Here is a 23,382-nt window from a genome sequence, read left to right on the forward strand (position 1 = left end):
CCCTGTGTCATGCCAGTAGCATTCTCTTTTTTCTATTATAAAAACAAGGGAGGGCTATGTGCCCCCCCCCTTCCTTGGGCCATATTTGGCCAGCATACTTCATCCCCTGGGGCCAGGCATTTTTGAAATGGAAAAGAGAGCTTTGCAGCAATACTCACTGGGCTGATTACAGTCCAGGGGTTCCCATCACCTGGGATCCATCATTTCTTTCTTTTAAATATTCGACTTATTTTTAATTAATGGAAGGGGGGGCACCTGGCCAGCATTCCCTGAGCCTCTTTTAGTCCCCTGGGGCCTAGCCACAATACGGTGTGCCCGGCCCCACCCAGGGCACCTGGTAATTTTTGATGTGGGCTACGGGGGAAACCTGAAGGTCCTTGCTGGTTCCCCACATCATGTGGGAGCCGGCATTGCTCTTGGACAAAAGGGGTTGCAGAACATGCACCTCCCTCTTTCCAAAAGCAATTCTTCTCCTCTACATGCAAGCACGAACCTGTTACGTGCTCTCGCTTAGATGAAGTGGAGCAGAGTTTGCTATGGCCATATCAAACTGCAATGTCCTGCCTTTTTTTTTAAATAGAAGCCAGGGGAGGTGGTGGTCTCTGGGCCCATGTACCCCTTGCTATAATTTTAAATGTCCAAGGGGCCTGGCCCACCTGGGGGTCTATAATTAATTAAGCGCTGGAGCCTGCACTTATTTTTAATTTTTTTTCATAGGATTCACGGATCCAAGGTGAGTTCTGCTGATATATATATATATATTCACTGAAAAAACCATAGGTTATAGACCATATATAGTTAGGAATTCGCATTTACAAAACCTTATTTTACTCACACAAAACCATTGAAATTCCATATATAGTTAGTTGCACTAACTATATATCGCGCACCCGCAATCCACTGCTGATGATGTCACATATTACATCATTCATGACATGGTCAGTGACATCACTGATGACATCACTGATGACATCTCAAATGACATCACTGATGACATCTCAAATGACATCACTGATGACATCACTGATGACATCTCATTTGACATTACTGATCACATCACTGATGATATCATTCATGTGATAATACGATGAACCTCTTCAGACTCTAATATAACCTTAGATACAATCAGTGTAAACAGACACTCACAGACTGTCACTCATCCATGGAGTTACTCACACACCTAGTCAGTCAATCAAAGAATCAATCACACCTCCATTTCCTCAACTATACAGTTATACAAACTTTACTTATTCAAACATATACTAACACATATTAACTCTCTTATACAATCCCTGATACAAGTTCACAATGATCCATACAGCCACTCACACATTCACTGGCTCTTATGCACAGTTATTTATATATGTCAACTCTCACATGTACTGTGTTTTACATATGTACTTACTTTGACATGTAGCACTGAGATATCCATTCACTCACCAATACACTCATGCACACAGTCAACCGCCCATACAGCTGTTTCCACATGCACTTTTGAAACCATACATCTAGTGAATCAACTGCTCACACATCTATGCACAGAGTCATACACCTCCCAGCCACCCACACACACACTCAGTATCCCATACAAATACTTGGGCAACCAATCAATAACCCATATAGTTACTCATATAGCTACTTATCAACACATGCAACAGTTTACAGAACAACAGACATAATGATGCACAAATTAAGACAGTTTAGTCACTAACCCATGCACTCAGTGAGACACATTTAATCACTCACTCATACAGTCAGTCATGCACCTACTAAATCCTTCATCCAGACACTTATACATCCACTCATTCTTCAATATGTAAGACATATTTTAACTTTACAGAAACATACAGTCACTGGATGTTGTCATCAGTGATGTCATCAGTGATGTCATTTGAGATGTCATCAGTGATGTCATCAGTGATGTCACTGACCATGTCATGAATGATGTAATATGTGACATCATCAGCAGTGGATTGCGGGTGCGCGATATATAGTTAGTGCAACTAACTATATATGGAATTTCAATGGTTTTGTGTGAGTAAAATAAGGTTTTGTAAATGCGAATTCCTAACTATATATGGTCTATAACCTATGGTTTTTTCAGTGAATTTTCAAGGTTTTGTAAATGCTAATTCCTAACTATATATGGTCTATAACCTACGGTTTTTTCAGTGAATTTTCAAGGTTTTGTAAATGCTAATTCCTAACTATATATGGTCTATAGCCTATGGTTTTTTCAGTGAATATATATATATACATACATATATAAACATATATCATCTGTATATCTACATATAAATACAAACATAAATGCATGCATACATATACTTATATGCATTTTAGGGTTGTTAGGGCGTTTTCGTGTGTATTATGTTGCTTTTTTAGGGCTTTTGGGTCAATTAAGTAGGGTTCCCGGAGCCTAGGGCTGAGGGGCCGGTTCAGTTTCGTGCGTATTGGTGTTGGCAAGGTTTTGAGGGATTTTGGCGGTTTTTGGTCGAGATTTGGCCGTTTTATGGCTTTTTTTTGTGTTTGCGGGGGGCGCATATTCGGGTTGAAATTCGTCCCCGTTCCAGTGGATGGATTGGGCTGATTTTTGGTGAGATGTTAGGGAATAGCTGGAAATAGTGTCCAGCCAAGTTTGAAGCGGATCGGAGCAGTGGAAGTGCTTTAAAGAGCAATTTTTGTGCGGAGTAGCGAATTGTCATGTTATTCAATGGGAGTTTTTGGTGCGCATGGAGAAGGTGAATTTGGGGTGTTCCAGTTGCGCTAGAGGGACGGGGCTTGGGTGAGCTGTAGGGAGAGTGGATCGGCAGGTGTGCCGAATTTTTGGGATTTGTTGGCCGAAGGGAAGGGTGTGCTTGGGCAAAGTCGATTTGGTGAAAACGGTGCGTTATTTACATGAAAGTTGAAAAAACACTAATAAAAGCAAAGCTAAAAAGCCGCCTCATTACAAACAGAATGGCTTTAACTTAAATGAGGGCGAGATCTATTGCATTTTCAATGCTTGTTTACTTTGGTTCCATCAAGAAGGCATTCAGATGTGTCACACATTTGCCATAAATTCTGAATGTTAGCACTCTAGTTGCACATTTGATCACTGTAGTAAAGCTACTGCTCACCAGGGACGTCTGCTGCTGGTATTCAAAGTGCATGTTTCAGTCTGCATGTCAGAATTTTTTTAATGAAATAGAAGAGGATTTGAGAAGTCACTCAAAATGATCCCTAATTTTTCTTTCTGAAGCACTAATCATACTTTCTATGGCAAAATTAACCCCCTCATGTTGTTCCTTTTTAAATTGAGTGTTTTCAGACTTACCACTTCATTCCAATCAAGATGGCTTCTGGTGTGCCATACTTTTGTCATAAGTAAGACTGTTAGCGCTCTAGTTGTTCTTTAGAACACTCTGGGACATTCTGTCATTGGGCTATACTAGGGGTACATCTGGGTGATATTTGGGCTACATTTAGGCTCTTTTGTCTCTGGTGGCCATCTTGCGAGACTATGTCAGAATTTTTTAATGAAATTGAAGAGGGTTTGAGAAGTCACTCAAAATGTGCCCTAATTTTTCTTTCTGCAGCACTAATCATAATTCATATGGCAAAATATACCCCCTCATTTTGTTCCTTTTTAAATTAAATGTTTTAAGAGTTACCACTTTATTCCAATCAAGATGGCTTCAGGTGTGCCATACCTTTGTAATAAGTAGGACTGTTAGCGCTCTAGTTGTTCTTTAGAACACTCTGGGACATTCTGTCATTGGGCTATACTTGGGCTACATCTGGGTGATATTTGGGCTACATTTGGGCTCTTTGTCTCTGGTGGCCATTTTGGGAGACTGCATGTCAGAATTTTTTAATGAAATAGAAGAGGATTTGAAAAGTCACTCAAAATGTGCCCTAATTTTTCTTTCTGCAGCACTAATAATACCTTCTATTGCATAATATACCCCCTCATTTTGTTCCTTTTTAAATTAAATGTCTTAAGAGTTACCACTTTATTCCCATCACGATGGCTCCAGGTGTGCTATACCTTTGTAATAAGTAGGACTGTTAGCGCTCTAGTTGTTCTTTAGAACACTCTGGGACATTCTGTCATTGGGCTATACTTGGGCTACATCTGGGTGATATTTGGGCTATATTTGGGCTCTTTTGTCTCTGGTGGCCATTTTGGGAGACTGCATGTCAGAATGTTTTAATGAAATAGAAAAGGATTTGAGAAGTCACTCAAAATGTGCCCTAATTTTTCATTCTGCAGCACTAATCATACTTTCTATGGCAAAATATACCCCCTCATGTTGTTTCTTTTTAAATTAAATGTTTTAAGAGTTACCACTTTATTCCAATCAAGATGGCTTCAGGTGTGCCATACCTTTGTAATAAGTAGGACTGTTAGCGCTCTAGTTGTTCTTTAGAACACTCTGGGACATTCTGTCATTGGGCTATACTTGGGCTACATCTGGGTGATATTTGGGCTACATTTGGGCTCTTTTGTCTCTGGTGGCCATTTTGGGAGACTGCATGTCAGAATGTTTTAATGAAATAGAAAAGGATTTGAGAAGTCACTCAAAATGTGCCCTAATTTTTCATTCTGCAGCACTAATCATACTTTCTATGGCAAAATATACCCCTTCATGTTGTTTCTTTTTAAATTAAATGTTTTAAGAGTTACCACTTTATTCCAATCAAGATGGCTTCAGGTGTGCCATACCTTTGTAATAAGTAGGACTGTTAGCGCTCTAGTTGTTCTTTAGAACACTCTAGGAGGCTGCAGTAGAACACAAAGGAATCAACTGACAGTCTCTGTCCTTGTTGGATGTACATGTTTTACTGAGAATGTCAGACTTCATTTTCACATGACTGAGAAAGATAATGTGAATTTACAGAAAATATGCTTTCAGTTTAGCTTATAGATACCCTTCCAAACCACTGTGGGAAAATCATGAGATATTAGTTTTCTTTCAAACAATATTCATGATATCACAGCAGAAGGTTTTTTCACATGGTAAAATCACCTTAGAACCCACCACAATTCCTAAAACGAGTATGGTACCATCAACAAATGATTGATAATGTAACTAAAGTCCTAAAACCCTCTATTAACTACAATGCTTTTTAATGAGGTGCTATCATGTATATTGGTCCCAAGATGGCTGCCAACACTTCTTGGATGAAGTGCTGACAGCCAATCAGATCAGATGTGTGGTTAGGCTCCGCCCAGATATATATATTTTTTTGAACCTAAATTACTCAAAATCCACTGGAGCACATATATTGAGACCTAGCAAAGGCACATCAGGCTAACAGTCCCTACAATTTTGCCAAGTTTCGTGCAAATCCATTCAGCCGTTCGAGCTAAAAGTGAGGCCAACCGCCCTATGGAAATTAACATGGGAAAAATGCGTTTTGGGACCCCCCGTTTTTCTCGGCCCCCCCTTCATGAAACCCCACCAAATTGTTAGGGGCTGCTCAGAAACAAAATGTTCCATTTTCCTGAAAATTTCAGCCAATTCCGTCCACAAACGCCAAAGTTATTAGACATAGAATTTTCAAAAATCCCATAGAGAAAAAATCCTAACTATATATACCTACTGGCGACCGCCAGTAGGTAATATATATATATATATATATATATACATACATATATATATATATATATATATATATATATATATATATATATATATATATATATATATATATATATATATATATATATATATATATATATATATATATATATATATATATATATATATATATATATATATATTACCTACTGGCGGTCGCCAGTAGGTAGTTATAGTTAGGATAATTTTCAATGTTAAATCTCAACATTCTATTTTGAATAACTTTGGCGCCGGTTGACGAATCTGCCTGAAATTTTCAGGAAAATGGTCTCATGGCGGTCCGGTCCTTCCCTGAAAGTTTGGGGGGGATTCGTCAAGCGGGGGCCGAGATAAAAGGGGGGTCCCAAAACGCGTTTTCCCCATGTTAATTTCCATAGGGCGGTCGATTTCACTTTTAGCCCGAACGGCTGAATGGATTTCCACCAAACTTGGCAAAATTGTAGGGACTGGTAGCCCGATGTGCCTTTGCTATGTCTCAAGATATGTGCTCCAGTGGATTTTGAGTAATTTAGGTTCAAAAAAATATATATATCTATAGCCGCGCTCCCGTGCGCGCACGGGAGTGCGCTCCAGGCGCGACACGCGACTTGCGCGCAGGAAGCTGATTGGCTCTCAGTTGTCTGTAAACATTCTAAACAGTGCGGAGCGGCCGCCATCTTGTGTCTCGGTAAAATCGAGACACAAGGGGTTTGAAAAAAAAAGGGGCAAATGACCATAAGGGGGAAGAGTAGACCCCCTCTGACCCCCTAGGTTTGATGTAGGGACTAAAATAGGGTCCTGCAGGGCATTACATTTTTTTTTTCGTTTTGCGCGGGGATAGGCGCTCTCCCGTGCGCGCACGGGAGTGCGCTCCAGGCGCGACACGCGACTTGCGCGCAGGAAGCTGATTGGCTCTCAGTTGTCTGTAAACATTCTAAACAGTGCGGAGCGGCCGCCATCTTGTGTCTCGGTAAAATCGAGACACAAGGGGTTTGAAAAAAAAAGGGGCAAATGACCATAAGGGGGAAGAGTAGACCCCCTCTGACCCCCTAGGTTTGATGTAGGGACTAAAATAGGGTCCTGCAGGGCATTACATTTTTTTTTTCGTTTTGCGCGGGGATAGGCGCTCTCCCGTGCGCGCACGGGAGTGCGCTCCAGGCGCGACACACGACTTGCGCGCAGGAAGCTGATTGGATCATAAGGGGGAAGAGTAGACCCCCTCTGACCCCCTAAATCCAGGACTATATTTATGAAGGCCTTGCGCTGTTAGTTTTGCGCTTCCTGTGCGTCAATTTTTGTGACGCACCAGCGGTGTAAAAAAATGCGCATTGTTATGCAATATTTAAAAAGTGACGCATCTATCTAGATGCGTCACTTTTTAAATATAGTGCAACGAGGTACATTTTATTACACTGCTGGTGTTATGCGTCACTTTTCTGTGCGCACTCCTTATGACGTTCCAGATGTGTCATATTTAATGTATGACGAATCATGTTGCAGATACAATATGGCGCAGAGTTTTAAAAAGTGACCCATGTACCTAGATGCGTCACTTTTTAAAAATAGCGTCAGGTATAATGTATGCAGAGGGGGTGTTCTCCCGCAAAAAGCTTTGTAATAGCGACGCAGTGAAATCTTTGAGATTTCACTGCGTCAGTTTTAGGATGCTGTTGCGTCAAAATCTTGTGCCTGCTTTACAGCAGGTGTTAGACTGAGGCAAGACCTTTCATATGCTGCTTTCCCCATTTGAAAGGACACATTACTGGAATTGCGTCACTTTTGTGACGCACTCCAGCAATGCGTTACTTGGAATGTCATAAGGAGTGCGCACAGAAAAGTGACGCATTGCACCAGTAGTGTAAAAAAATGTGTTGCGTTGCGTTATATTTAAAAAGTGAGGTATCTAGGTAGATGGGTCACTTTTTAAAATCAAGCGCCACATTATATCTGCGTGAGGTATAATGCATGCAGAGGGGGTGTTCCCCCACAAAAAGCTTTGTAATAGCGACGCAGTGAAATGTTTGAGATTTCACTGCGTCACTTTTAGGATGCTGTTGCATCCTTTAAATATAGTGCAACGAGGCACATTTTATTACACTGCTGGTGTGATGCGTCACTTTTCTGTACACAGTCCTTATGACATTCCAGCTGTGTCATATTTAATGTATGACGAATCATGTTGCAAGGAGTTACAGATACGTCAGTATTTCTGACATATGTGTAAACATAAAAGTGATGCGAGGCCGGCGCAAAATTTTGACGGAATAGCATCCTAAAAGTGACGCAGGGAAATCTCATAGATTTCAGTACGTTGTTATTACCAAGCTTTTTGCGGGGGAATGCCCCCTCTGCATACATTATACCTGATGCAGATACAATATGGCGCAGAGTTTTAAAAAGTGACCCATGTACCTAGATGCGTCACTTTTTAAAAAATAGTGTCAGGTATAATGCATGCAGAGGGGGTGTTCCTTGCAAAAAGCTTGGTAATAATGACGCAGTGCGTCACTTTTAGGATGCAGTTGCGCCAAAATCTTGCGCCTGCTTCACAGCAAACCTTTCACATGGTGCTTTTTCCATGTGAAAGGACACAAAAGTGACGCACTCCTGCAATGCGTTACTTTTGTGTTTACAGATATGTCAGAAATACTGACGTATCTGTAACTCCTTGCGACATGATGCGTCATACATTAAATATGACGCATCATTGGTCAACATATCTGGAATGTCATAAGGAGTGCGTCCACAAAAGTGACGCATCGCTGTTTTCACGTAGCGATGCGTCACTTTTCAGAAATGAGGCACTTTTCATCATGAGTGATGTAATATGTGATGTCATCAGCAGTGCATTGCACGCGCAAGTTATAGTGAGTCCGACTAACTATAACGTGGGAATTTCAATGGTTTTATATCAGTAAAATTTCCAGCTAACTATAACTGGTGTGAAACCTATGGTTTTTTCAGTGAATTTAATAGGTTTTTTAAATGCTAATTCCTAACTATAACTGGTGTGAAACCTATGGTTTTTTCAGTGAATATATATATATATATATATATATATATATATATATATATATATATATATATATATATATATATATATATATATATATATAATTATATATATATATAATTATATATATATATAATTTTGGGTACATGGGAGTCCCTGTGGGACCCCCAAAAGAGGGCTAGTGGGTTATAGTGTTTCTAGCCTGCCCCCTTTCATTTTCTTTATCTTTGTGTTTGACGGATCACCTAAAAATTTTCAAGACAGCAGCTGAGATCAGTTTTTAAAATTTGGTGAAGATTTATCAAACTGCGCCAAAATTAAGCTGATCTATCTATAACTCGTGCCTCCACAATGCACTGCTTATTACCTCATAAATCACATCACTTGTGACATGGTCAGTATCCCTGATGACATCTCAAATGAGATCACTGATAACATCAGCCAAATAATCATGGAGCACACACTCAATACCCATAGAACGTTTCATTCACCCTGTTGGACTTGGCCCTTTTCGCAGGTTCACGCCGAAACTTTTTGCATTGTCCTAGCGTTTTTCTGTAACCTTTTGTTGGTGATTGTAGGCCTCTGAGCACTTTAGCACTGGGGTCCAGTATAAAGTGCGTACGCTCTCTGTGTATGTGTGGCCTGCGCTCCCATTGGAATGCAAGGGGTATATTTGTATCCCTGGTAGTTCCTGGTATGAGAGGAGTGCAGGGGCGAGGTTAGTATGTATGTACTCGTGATGATAAATGCTGAGCAATGGTGTGCGCAGATTTATGGTGACTGGTGGAGAAATGCCACTTTTAGAATGTGGCATTTCTGTGTACTGTGTGTCTGCCTGACTGATGTGAATTGCATATCTGGCTTGTGATTGACAGGTGCTGGATGATATGGGTGGCTCCAGGAGCCAGGATGAGTCTGCCCAGTGGTGAATAGTGAGATCTGCATGTAGATGGGAGGGAGGAGTTGCACCTGGGACCTGAATAGAATTTGATTAAGTTGCCTAATTGTAACTACAAAACTAAGGGTGGCAAGACCGTATCCTTCCTATCTTCTAAAGCTTGGAACACAATACCCAATAATCTCAGATCCCTTAAGCAGGAAAGCCAGTTAAGGAAGCAACTTAAAACCTGGATTTATAACCTCCCAGATGATTACATAATGGCCGCTATCTAGTTCCATAATCTTAACTTTTGCACGCTGCATATTTAGCGCCAGGATGCTCCTTTTGGAGCGAAAGCTGCGCTCTACAAATACACAATACAATACAATACAATACAATAGAACTGTGCCTCCCCTCCACAATGCCGGCTCCGCCCCTTGTGGTGCATCTAATCCCTGAGGCCCCACCTGACAAAGGAGAGATGAGCTAAGCAAAACAAAGTGCACCAAAGCTCCCCTGAACCAGTTGCATCTGGTTCCCCCATACCCTGCACCTTTACACAAAGGGAGTTACTGGTATAAATATAGGGGCTGTGACCCCATGCAATTGTTCAGTCTGGGTGTGCTGTTTCTGCCGGGGAGAGCTGCTGCTGGGGCCGAGGGGGGCTGCCATGAAGGCTTGCCTCCCTGGGCCCTGCATTGCCTCATTCTCCCTAAGGACTTTCTTTTGCTGTAGGACCTTTGCCTCCTTGTAGTGCCTTGTGAGCGCTACATGGAATCTTCCTATTTTCCCCAAGGAGGAGCGCGAGGGCTCCGCAGCGCTGTGCTGATCAACGTGATGGGGGAATACTGGCGTGAGGGATTCCCCCGTATTGCCCCAAGGGGCGGGTGCCCACCTTGCTCATTTAGCTATTTTAACAGTAGTTGCCCACCCCACATGACCCCTGGTGTTCACTGCCTTACTTGCAGGTGCCCACTCTGCATTGTGGTGCCACTTGGAGCGCGTGCCCTCCCTGTGGTATACTTATAAAGAGGGAGCCGACCCCTCATTGCGCCGACTAAGAAGATCACCGCTACGGCCCGAGGCGCGGCAAAAGCGGAAGTCAGGCAACAATGAGCCTCGAGGCTGGCAGGGCTTCCGGTTTTGCGGAGGAAGTCCCGCGCATGCCCCGGCCGCCTGAAGAGACGTCTAGAGCCCCGCAGTCTCCATACTGATGTCCCGGTCTCGGGAGAGGGACCGGGCAAAGAGCGGGTGGCCGGCCTTGGGGCCCGCAAGGAGGCCCAGAGGAGGTCGGCGCCAGGAGTAAAGAGGCCGGATGGATCCTCCCAGCCGAGTGAGGCCACCTGAGTGGTGAGGAGGCCAAGAGCCTCCCTGCATAGCCCGGTAAGTGGGGATGAAGGGAGCGAGATGTGCCTGAGCGCCCCATCTGGCAGCGGGCCGCTCCAACGAGGGGGCAAGTTTATTCAATGGTAGGTCCAGAGGGCCCCAGTGAGTTGGTGAATTTCAGGGCACAGTGCTAGTCCCTGAGCGCTCCTGCTGTTGCAGGCTGCTCCAAACCTTGGGTGAAGTTGTGTTTTGGGCACGGGGAGTCCTGAGGGGCCTGTGTCATGGTTTTTTCAGTTGTCCCAGTTACCAGTGGGCAACTGCAACAATGTGGGGCCAGTGTTATTTAAATAGTCCCAGTGAGGCCCAGAGAGCACAGTTGTGCCAGGGCCTATTTGTGTATTCCCAGCTGCCCCACCAGACAGAGGGCAACTGCAACGTTCTGGACATGGGTTTAGAGGGCACAGTGAGTGCCAGGCCTTCAAAGGAGGTGTACAGCTGCGCAGCAATTTGTGCCAGCTGCTACGTTTAGGCCGCAGTTCTTTGGGGGCATGTGTTGAGTTGATGCTAAGTACATTGGTTACTTGTTGTATGTTTATGATCTGTTTTACTTTTACTAAGATCTCTTTGTGATGGTTCTGACAGTGGTCCAATGGGCCCTGTCAGGTGTATATAATCCCTTGAAGAAATGACCTCGTGCCAGGTGGCACCATCTATATTATGTGTTTACTATTCTAATGTGTTATGAGAATACAAAAGCTATTTTAATATAACCTTGTGTGGAGTTCCTTTTATAGTGTGCCTGGGATGTTGTTGCTGTGTGGGTGCGCAAATGCTTTACACATGGCCTCCGGGATAAGCCTGACTGCTCGTGCCAAGTTCCCAAGGGGGTGAGCAGGGGTTATCTTTGGCTTGTAACTCCCTTGCCCTCACTAGAGTGGTGGTTTCAGCCTGGCTTTGGCGCAAACCTTAGCCAACCATAAAGCGCACTATCACTCCAGGGGGCATCTTGGTGCTCTACGAAAAGAAGAACAGAGATTCCAGGCTACTATAGACCTATGCAAGGATCAGATTATAGAAAAAGCAATGGGAGTCCCAAGCTGCAAAGGCCCAGGTTTTCAGCAGTTTCCTAAAGGCAAGTTCTGAGTATGAGTGTTAGCAATGGGATTTCTGGTTGGCTAAGGTTTGCACCAAAGCAAGGCAGAAACCACCACTCTAGCCAGGATAAGGGAGTTAGACTCCTAAAATAACCCCTGCTCACCCCCTTGGAAGCTTGGCAAGAGCAGTCAGACTTATCTCACAGTGTACGCACTACACACAGATGCCAAACCAGTTTAGAAAAATATCCAATATTTTTATATACTCAAGACAAGACCAAATACGATAGAAATCCACAATACAGTACTTTAAAAATAGTTAATTCACCAGATTTCTTAAAAAGGCAAAAATACATTGAAAAACACAGTTCACACGAGTGAGTAGCTTGGTCTGAGCCAAGCGCAAAGCTGAAAACAACAGCGTCTCGCAGTTCCAGCTGACCCTGTCGGTATGGGCCAGCAACAGCAGGACAGACTCGTTCACAGTACCTTGCTTAGTGCAGCTCACACGGAGGTGCAAGTCGGTCTTGGCATGCGTTGCGGTAGCAATGCAAAGTGCTGCGCGGTGCCTCTCGATGCTGTGCAAGCAGCTTCTCGTTGATGATCGTCCAGATGGCATCAGTGAGACCAAGGCTTGCAGGGCAGAGCGAGACAGTGCTAAATGCGGTGCTGGCAGGTTGAGGTGCAGGTGACAGAGCCGGTCGTGGCGTCTGTCGCGGTCACTGTGGAAAGTGGAAGCGGTGCATGGCACTATGTCCTCTCGATGTGGTGCAAGCAGCGGCTCGTGACAATTGTGCAGACGGCATAGGTGAGACCAAGGCGTGCGGTGCAGGGTGAGACGGTGCTCAATGCAGTGATAGCAGGTTGTGATGCAAGCGACAGAGCCAGTTGGCGGGAATTGGTGCTGGCCGACCCGGACAGCTGTGCGTGACGAGGCGGTAACGGGTGTCGAGCCAGCGATGACCGTGTTGGAGAGACCAGGCCAGCAAGGCAGTGCGGGCTGCGGTGCCTCTCGATGCGGTACAGGCAGCAGCTCGGTGACGATCGTGCCGACGTCGTCGGAAAGACCAAGGCCTGCAGTGCAGGGCGAGGCGGTGTGGCCTGCAGTGCCTTTAGGACACCATGCCAGCGACGGAGTTGGATGGAGTGTGTCGCGGCTCCCTTTTCTTTGTGGCAACTGAAACAGCAGTTCCCGTAGTTGTACCCAGAGGTTGGTGAAGTCTTTGCAGTCCCTGAAACTTCTTAACAGGAGGCCAGCTCGGTTTCAGGCCCTTGGAGATACTCAGCACAAGTAGAGAAAGTTCAGTCCAGTCCTTTCACTGCTTAAGGCATAAGCAGCAGCTGCAGGCCAACCCAAATAAGCAACAACACAGCAAAGGGGCAGTACTCCTCTTGGCAGTTCTTGCAGCTCTTCTTCTTGGCAGGTTCCTTGATTCCAGCCAGTTCTACAGTCTGGGCCCCAATATGTATACCAGCAATTTAATTGTCCTCTAAAGGCAGGGGTCCTGTATTAGTCCAAACCAGTTCTGGTCAGTCTTGAAGCACTTAGCTTACAAGACTCCTGCTTTTCCATTGACAGTAGGTCAGGGATATCAGCTGCACCACAGGAGGTGGAGCCAGCATTGTGGGTGGCAGGCACAGCCCTATTCAGACCCAGCTGCTTCTCCGCCCAACCATCTATGTGTAGATGTGTCTGTTCAGCCCTGTGGTGACTCACCCTGTCTCCTGGAGTCCCCCCAGCCTGTGTCACTCACAAACCAGACAGACATTACACAACCTCGCAGAGGCAGGCTGGATGGTTAGGCAAAAAAATACCTATTTTCTAAAAGTGGTATTTTCAAACACAGAATGTTAAAGCCAACTTCACTAAAAGATGTATTTTATCATTCGTAGTTTAAGCATACTAAACTCGAATTTCTACCATGTTCCCTGAATCAGTTAGGATTATAGGATGTTATAATCGAACGGCCCACTCTGGCCTATGGGCAATAGGTAGCCTTGCAATTGTGAAAAACAAAGTAGGTTTTAACTCACTATTAGGACATGCCACACACACCGGGGCATGTCCTACCTTTCAAATACAATGCACCCTGCCCATGGGGGTACCTTGGGCCTACCTTAAGGGTGACTCACATGAAGAAAGGGGAAGGTTCAAGTTCAAGTTCAAGTTCAGGAATTTGTATAGCGCACTACTCACCCAGTGGGTCTCAAGGCGCTTGAGGGAGGGTGGGTGCATTACTTATCGAATAGTCAGGTGTTTAGCTGCTTTCTGAAGGAGAGGTGGTTCTGTGTAAGGCGGAGGTGAGTGGGGAGAGAATTCCAGGTTTTGGCCGCTAAGTAGGAGAAGGATCTTCCTCCCATGGTGGATCTATGGATGCGCGGAATTGCGGCGAGGGCTTGATTGGATGATCGTAGTTGACGGGTGGGTGTGTAGAAGGACAGTCGTGTGTTGAGGCATTCGGGTCCTAGGTTGTAGAGGGCCTTGTGTGCATGGGTGAGGAGACGGAACGTTATTCTCTTGTTGACGGGGAGCCAGTGGAGGTCTTTCAGGTGACCGGAAATGTGAGCTTGACGGGGCATGTCCAGTATGAGTCTGACTGATGTGTTTTGGATGCGTTGGAGTTTTTTCTGTAGTTTGGCTGTTGTTCCGGCGTAAAGGGTATTTCCGTAATCCAGTCGGCTAGTGACCAGTGCATGGGTGATTGTCTTTCTGTTTCGGTGGGGATCCAACAGAAGATTTTTTTGAGCATGCGTAGGATGTTGAAGCAAGAAGATGAGACCGCGTTGACTTGTCTGGTCATCGAGAGGGAGGAGTCTAGGATAAAACCCAGGTTACGTGCGTGATCTGTAGGTATGGGTGCTGTACCCATGGGCCGGTGGCCACCATGAGTCGTCCCAGGCAGAGGGGGATGATCCTAAGATAAGGACTTCCGTTTTGTCCGAGTTTAGTTTTAGACGGCTGTTCTTCATCCATTCGGCTACTTCTTTCATTCCTTCGTGTAGATTGGTTTTGGCGGTGTTTGGGTCTTTGGTGAGGGAGAGGATCAGCTGAGTGTCGTCTGCGTAGGAGATGATGTTGAGGTTGTGTTGACGCGCGATGGATGCGAGGGGACTCATGTATACGTTGAAGAGGGTGGGACTGAGTGATGATCCTTGAGGTACGCCGCAAGTGACTTCGGTGGCCACTGATTTAAAAGGGGGAGACGGACTCTCTGTGTTCTTCCGGCGAGGAACGAGATGATCCAGTCCAGTGCTTTTCCTTGTATTCCAACGTTGCTGAGGCGTTGTATGAGGGTGCTATGACAGACTGTGTCAAAGGCGGCGGAGAGGTCAAGTAGGATGAGGGCAACTGTTTCTCCGTTGTCCAGTAGCGTTCGGATGTCGTCTGTAGCTGCGATGAGGGCGGTTTCGGTGCTGTGTTTGGCTCGGAAGCCGGACTGTGAGGGGTCGAGGGAGTTGTTGGATTCAAGGAAGGTGGCAAGTTGACTATTGACGGCTTTCTCAATGACTTTGGCAGGGAATGGGAGGAGTGAGATGGGGCGGTAGTTCTTAAGTTCAGAGGGGTCTGCTGTGGGTTTCTTCAGAAGGGCGCTGAGTTCGGCATGTTTCCAGCTTTCCGGGAAGGTAGCGGAGTTGAAGGAACAGTTGATGACATCACGGAGATGGGGTGCGATGATGGAATCTGCTTTGTTGAAGATGTGGTGGGGACATGGGTCGGTTGGTGAGCCTGAGTGGATGGAGTTCATCAGGCGGATGGTGTCTTCAGTAGTGATTGGGTTCTAGGCGCAAAGGTTGTGAGAGTGCTGTTTTGGTTCGGAGGTGGGTGGAGTGGACTGATTCAGGGACTTGCAAGTGTGTGCACTTGCCAAATCGACATGGCAGCCCCAGGCTGCGCACAGGCTCTGCGTTGGCAGGCCAGAGTTACACTTTACGGGCAGATTGCATGTGTGGCACAATCTAGTGCTGCAGCACACCAACAACATTTGATTCATAGGCCCTGGCACTCGCAGTGCACTTTACTAGGGACTGACACATAAATCAAATAGTCTAATCATGGAAACACCAATCCATAACACATTTTATACAGGAGCACCTGCATTTTACCACTGGACAGCAGTGAGGAAAATGTGCAGAATCATTACACCAGCAAAAATAGAGTCAAGAAAGGGAGGTCAAAAAGCAAAAAGTCAGGGAAACATACGAAAATATGCCAAGTCTAACAATGAGTGTTTAAGATGGTGTTGGAGCAGGTTCCAGCCTTCAGTTCCATGGATCGTAACCAATGTGCCACCCTTGGTTTTGTATCTGAAAGGGGGCAGAATGAGAAGTTTTGCAGACGAAGATATAAGCAGTCGAGACATGACATTTGAAGTAAATCTGGCCTCTAGATATTTCAGACTTGATGCCATATTCCCTCTAAAGCTAATGAGCAAGATTTTGAATAACACTCTTTTATGAATAGGTAACCAGTGTAGTGATTTTAGAGCTGCCATCGAGAAGATTGGTGAGGTAAATTCAACACCAAGCGAGCTGCAGCCTGCTGTAGTTTTTTCAGAGTTGTCCCTTTTATCCCTGCATACAAGCTATTGCAGTAGCCCAATTGTGAGATGATAAGGGCAATGGCTCCTGATTTTCTTGCCATAAAAAGAAGTAAGTTGACTTTTAATAAAAGGTTTTTTATAATCTGGAAACACCTCCCTGCTACTGCTAGTACTTGTGGATGAAAGGAAAGTAGGGTAGCAAATTTTACTCCTAAGTTGTTTACCACCTCCACAGTATCTGGTAGAGGTGGGATATCTTTAGGATACCATAGCCTGGGCCTGAAATGGTTGGCCTTATGTAATTGCATGATTTCAGTTTTGTCGGTGCTACATTTGAGGTGATTAAATTGCAGCAAGCGGATGACTTCTGTGAGGAGGAAATTAATTTAATGAGGGAAGCCATATATGCATTGAATAAAACCTGGCTGTGGGCGAATTTTAGTGCCTTTTCCATTGATTGGTTGCTATAAAGTGTAAACCCTTGCCTACGATCAGCTAATTTACCAAGTCGGGGCTTGATGGGAAATACCACAAGTCTTCAGGCAATACCAAAGAATATCATGAGAGTTTATATCAAATGCAGCTGATAGATCTAATAGAATCAGTTCTGCATTGTTCCAACCATCCTGTGCAAATTTGAGGGTCTCAGTGATTTTTAAGAGAGAGGTTTTGGTAGAATGGTTAGGTCGAAAACCATACTAGAGAAGCAATGAACGAGAGGCTGCGCAAGCCTGAAAATCAAAAGCAGGAAAGCATATAGGTTTACACGAGATGAAACTGATGACAATAATGGCCAGTGTTAAAGAACGGAAAAATGCCGGTCAAGCTCAAGCGTCTGGTACAGTAGCTGATCACAATGATGAAATCTTGAGTATTGACACGATTTCTATTACGAGCGAATCAAGTACAGAGGTGGAAAGCAGACAACCAATGCTTACTACACTAAATCTTGAACAAGAGCTGGATTTTTTAGTAGAAGAGAGGCTCCAGACCCTGAGGCTGAGGCAAGAAAACAGCCAAAAAGGAAAAGAAATAACAAACTAAGATGGGACAGGAGAAAAAGATGCAAACAAAGGACAAAAGAAAAAGAAGAAAATAACGTGGCAATGGAAGAGGTAGACTTGGATAAATCTATTGTTAAGCTATCAACCGTGGTTCCTACCATTGCCGAAAAACAACTACTGTCATTAGGTTTGAATTACTGTCCAGGTCAAACTTTTAACTATGCCTTGACAAGAATTGATATTTTTCGCTTCCTCACAAAATTAAAGTTGAAGACGTTTTTTGCTATGAAAAAAGATAAAGAAAAAACAACCAGTGAGTACAGTGCTGAGATCAATGAAAAAAATCTGATATTAGTGGCTTCCGATATCCCCACTTTATTGACAATACATGATCTGAATCAAACAGAATCTCAGTCTTCAGATCTGGATATTGATGAAGCCACTCAAACCAGGCTACGGAGAATAAATCTACTAAAGAAAGGTGCTGGAATGAAATCAAATTTCATTCCAATGATGCCCAAAGATGCAGTAGATACTTTTAATGACTGTGTTATTGAAGACATTAAAAAGTTATACTTGCAAGTTAAAACCCCCCCAAAAAACGGATACAACATAAAAAGCGGGAATATGCCAACCTAATGAAAAAGCTGGGTGAGAACAATGAGATTATCATTAAAAAATCCGATAAAGGTGGCAATTTGGTCATCTGTCCAAAAGAGGATTATGTCAAAGAGGACAAAAGACAATTAAATGATACCCATTGTTACGAAAAATGTACCCACAAAAACTACACAAAAGCAGCAGAGACATTGAAAAAGCAACTAATGCAATGGTGTAGGAAGGGACTAATTTCACAGGATGATTACAAATTCATGAATAATGAATTTCCAGTCCTCCCAACAATATATTTAATACCAAAAATTCATAAAAATATTTTACCTATACCCTGAAGACCTATTTTTTCCACCATTAAAATTGTTTCAGAACAGGTTGGGCAGTATGTAGATTTCTTTTAGCAAGAGTTGGTAAAAAAGCTGCCAAATTATATTAAAGATAGAGGCAATTTTTTGTCAAAAACTAAAAAGTTACCATGATCAAATTAAATGTTTTTAATAGCATTAGAAATTGAATCGCTCTGCTCTAGTATAGACCGCAGTGTAGGATTATCGGCAGTTAAATACTTTTTAGATCAAAGGCCATGTGAGTTCTACCAGCATAACAAAGCTATCTTAAGTCTAATGGAGTGGTGTTTGAACAATAATTTTTTCCTATTCCGCAGGCACCTGTTTAGACAACTCAGAGGCGTGGCAATGGGAACCTGTTTCTCCCCCAACTACGCATGCTTGTACGTGGGCTGGTGGGAGGAACAAGTACTCAAAAAGGAACACAGTGAGTGCTTTAGTAAAAACATAATTTGCTTTCTCAGGTACATTGATGATATCTTTATTTTGTGGAAGGGCAGTGAGAGAGGAGCTCTTGATTTTATCAAAGCTATCAATAACAATGGATTGAACCTTCATTCTACATCCCATATAGATAAAAACAGCATAGAATTTCTAGATGTCAGAATGTACATTAACAATGGAAAGATTGAGACAACTTTGTTTAGAAAGCCCACTAAAGGGTGAGCACGCCTCTAGTGCTCACCCGAAACACCTCATTCCCAGTATCCCTTACAAGGATCCCTTATATCCCTTATTGGGCATCAACAAGAGCCTAATTCATTGTCTTCAAATGGTGCAGAATGCTGTGGCGAGGATGGTGTTGAGCCTCCCTAGTATGCCTCAGCTTCAGCTGCACGTAAGAACTTACAATGGCTTCCGATGCACTGTAGGATCACCTTTAAAATCCTATGTTTGTCCCATCAAGCCTTTTATGGCACCGGTCCGGAGTGCATCCAGTCATCTGTTTATCTCAATACCCCAAGTAGATCTCTTTGTTCTTCCAACAAAAACCTTCTTGTGGTTCCTAGGTTTGCCAAGGCAAAATGGGGCGGTAGAGCGTTCTCCAATGTGGCGCCCAGATTGTGGAATTCTCTCCCTCTAGAGCTATCAGGGCAGCCCTCTCTCCCTCTGTTCCGTAAGGCCTTAAAAACCTGGATTTTTTCTGAGGCATATTTGTGAACCTGTCTCCTTTGTTTGATTGTGTGTTGGATGACCCACTCTAGCGCCTTGATGCCCTTGGACTAAGTTGCGCTTTATAAGACTCCATTCATTCATTCAGGGAAATTCTATGACTAAAAAGAATTTGCAGTGTAGAGACAGACTTTGAGAGATGTGCAAGAGAATTACTGGTAAGATTAAAAGCACGGGAATACTCAGAGAAGGTGCTGAATGCTGCTATGACTAAAGCTAAACAAAGATCAAGAGAAAGTTTGTTGCCCAATAGCACCATTGTAAACATGGAGCCTATTGAGCTGTTGGTTCAGGAAGAACAACTAGCAGAAAAACAAGGGCCCAGACTTAACACTGTGTTGTGGTTTTATCTAGGACCCTAATTAAACATTTCATATTTAGTAATAGCCAATGCAAACCAAATGCGGCAAGGCTACTTCCTTAGACTCCTAGAAAGCACAACGAGTTCTTAAAACATTTCAAACCTCCAGCAACCTGGGAATTCCCGTGCTTTTGTTTTGATTTGTCCTAGAACTCCTGCAAGCACTGAAAGAACGGTCAGTTCTTAGTGACATCTTTTTATTGACGTCCTATGTCCTCCTTCCCACGTACTAGGCTTAGGTTAGGTACACCGGGGTAGGCGTATCTTAGAAGCACCAGTTGAGTACGTTTAGTCAAACATTTATCATTGTATGTGACTGTATATGTTATACCTTTTAAGTATCATATGGCTCAGAAACCATATCACTGCTTTTACAGTATTATTTCATAATACTCCTTTTACTGTGCGCACTTTACTTCATAACAAGTATTGCAATTATAGCAATTCATTTCTCTTGCATGAGAAAGAAGACTGCTCAATAAATAATACCTTTTTATTGAAAACGTCCGTCTCTCTATTTCTCTGCATTCTGGTGAAACTAAGTATGCACAACTGACTGATTGAAAAAGCTATCTATTGTTTTCACACGACTCTGGAGATATAGTCCTTATTCTGGGGGAGCAAAGTTGTCATGTTTATGCGGTTGTCAGAAGCTGAATCCCTTCTTGTCTAATCAGAGAAGTTCACTCCTCCCTGCTCATTCGAGAAAGTTTCTAGTGACCTCTGAGCTAGCTGGCAAACCTAAAATAAATCTGACATATTCAATAGAGACCTAGTTGACCTCAGTCCTACGTCACACTATCGTTTATGTTATTCCAATGCACAGAGCCTATTGGGAAAATAGGAACTCCACTACATGGCACCCAACGTGTGGTAAGGCGATAATCTAAAGCAAGATACTAGAGTAAATCAGTCGTGCTTTTTCACACAGACCCCTTTTTCCCGTAAAAACTCCAATAGACGTCTGGAGTGGGTGAAAGGTTAATATCCACCGAAACTTAGTAGGATGAGAATCCTATGTAATAGTTTACGGTATAGTCAACGTTGAAGGATACAGTGTTCCAAAATATTGTGCACCTAATCTTTGTTTCCTCAAAAACTAACTTTCATTAAACAATGTCAACTCACGGCGACAACAACGATGCTGGTGGAGCCGCAGTAAATGCAAATCAACCGGGTGCAGACCTTACAGGGCCTGATGAAGACGACCATGATGCAATAATCATCCCGGTCAATATAAGAAAAACCATAACTATAAAACTTATACAAAATGGAGTATCATCAAGTGGTGGTACCGTCATATTTGTGGTGGAGGCACATGAGTTTCGGCAGACGGAGGTATTCTATTCCTGGATAAATTTTCCAGCAGCAAATGCTGTAACACATGAGTTCCACTACTACAAAATAGCGGAAGCTCCAGAGGAATAGTCTCCTTTCGAGGAAGTTGAAATTCCATTAACATACCAAGAGCACCTGCTCTTATTTAATGGCACCCTAAATCATCAAAATCATATTACCAGGCTCAGTCTAATTGGTAGACCAGGAGCCACATGGCCGGTTCTAGCCAGTTACACACCACATGCAGACATTGAAACAATGTCAGACAGAGAACTTTTAGTTCAGCTAAAACAACTAAATAAAATTCATAGACAATTGGTCCAATATGTCATGCGGACTTCAACAGTCCAACCTGCAACATAAAATACCACAAAACACCCCTCACCAGGGGAATACAAATACAATTACAGCACAGAATATACAATCATGTCTTGGTAAAACACCCGCAAAACGGGAACAAATTCCATTCTGGTTAGCTCAAAAAATAACTCAGATAGAGGCAGTATTTCCTGATACTACCCCTCACGAAAAACACAGAATTCTGACTATCTGTCTCCCAATGGGGATCACACCACATGTGACACTTGGAGCACAGTCTTTGCTTCTACCTACACAAAACACATGGTGTTCTGTCTATGGCGGTTATACCAGATGTACTAAGACAGATTCAAAATAAATACGGTGCAGAACCTGCTTTAACTCTGGCTATGAAATTACCTAAAGACTTTAAGCAGGTCTCGGCTATATTATTAGCCAACATAAAAGGAGAAGCAGCATGTGTGGCAATCCGCCAAAAATTGAAAGAGACAGATATAACAGACCAACCTTTTGAGTTTGCTAAAATAATTGAAAAATTCTATGAAGAATTAGGCAGAGATAGTTTGGGTGGTAAACCAGTAAAACACCAACTAATTGAAAGCCCTGAAAAAACTTTTATTAAAAATAATCTCAATTCTCAAAAGAAGAAGTGAGAGGGTAACAAACAAACCACTCCCAGAGAAAAACAATTACAGTCCAGAGGAAGGTCTCCCCAACGGAGAAATAGATCTCCAGAAGGGGGGGGCAAGTCTCCCCAAAGGGAACCCTCTGAAAAAAGATACAACCTTAGAAACAGGGATAATTTGGGAAAACCTGACAGATATCCAGATATTGATACACGTTCCTCTCGATCTTTTCAGACTTCCTCAAAGAAATCGGAAAGAAGAGGATGGTCAGAACATAAAGCAGAGCACGTCAAGTCCAAAGACAAGGAACCTGCTCATCAAAGTAAAAAATTACAATTTCCAAGAAAGAAGGTAGCGAGTATTAAAATAAAACATGCCGAGAATCCTGAGGACACAACTGATAAAACGGAGAGTGGGCCCAGACAATGCCAGACAGTGCAGCAGAAGTGAGCATAGCTCGCAAGATCCTGATTAATCTTCTAGAGACAGTGGACACAAATGAATACATTCAAGTGGAAACTGCAGACACCCGAGTGAGCGTGCCCCATAAACTATATGAAATAACATTGCGCAAAGAGAGAGATAAAACTAGGAAAATAAAAGGTCTTTTTTGGGAGAATCTATCTAAAGGCTATGATATCCTTCTAGCAGAAAAAGACTGGCCACCAGAGTTTGTCAGGGAGTGCCCACATGGCGAAGAAATGATTATGTCTGCCTTCTCAAATCACATTCCAATACATAAAACATACACACTTGCTAGAAAATGGGCAGTGGCCCAAGCCCCTGCAATATATAAAAATCATGTAGGATGGGATGAGGATTCTCCTCACCATAAAAGCCAGTTAAAAAATCAACCCACGGCACAGAGGCAGTATCTGGTTAAGCAAGAAGCTAAAAAACAAGTAAAAGAAATTTTAGATCAACTTGAATATCAGGGGGTGATTGAAACATGCACCTCACGAATGAACAATCCTTTGTTTCCTGTCTCCAAACCAGATGATTCATATTGTCTAATTTTGGACTACAGACATCTATACTCCTGCTGTAAAACATTTGCAGTACAAAATTCACACAGTGCAGCACTAATGAATAACATTGTGTGCAAAAAATATAAAACAACATTAGATATTTCAAATG

Source organism: Lissotriton vulgaris, chromosome 9 (genome assembly GCF_964263255.1).
Source record: "Lissotriton vulgaris chromosome 9, aLisVul1.2, whole genome shotgun sequence".
NCBI classification, from domain to species: domain Eukaryota; kingdom Metazoa; phylum Chordata; class Amphibia; order Caudata; family Salamandridae; genus Lissotriton; species Lissotriton vulgaris.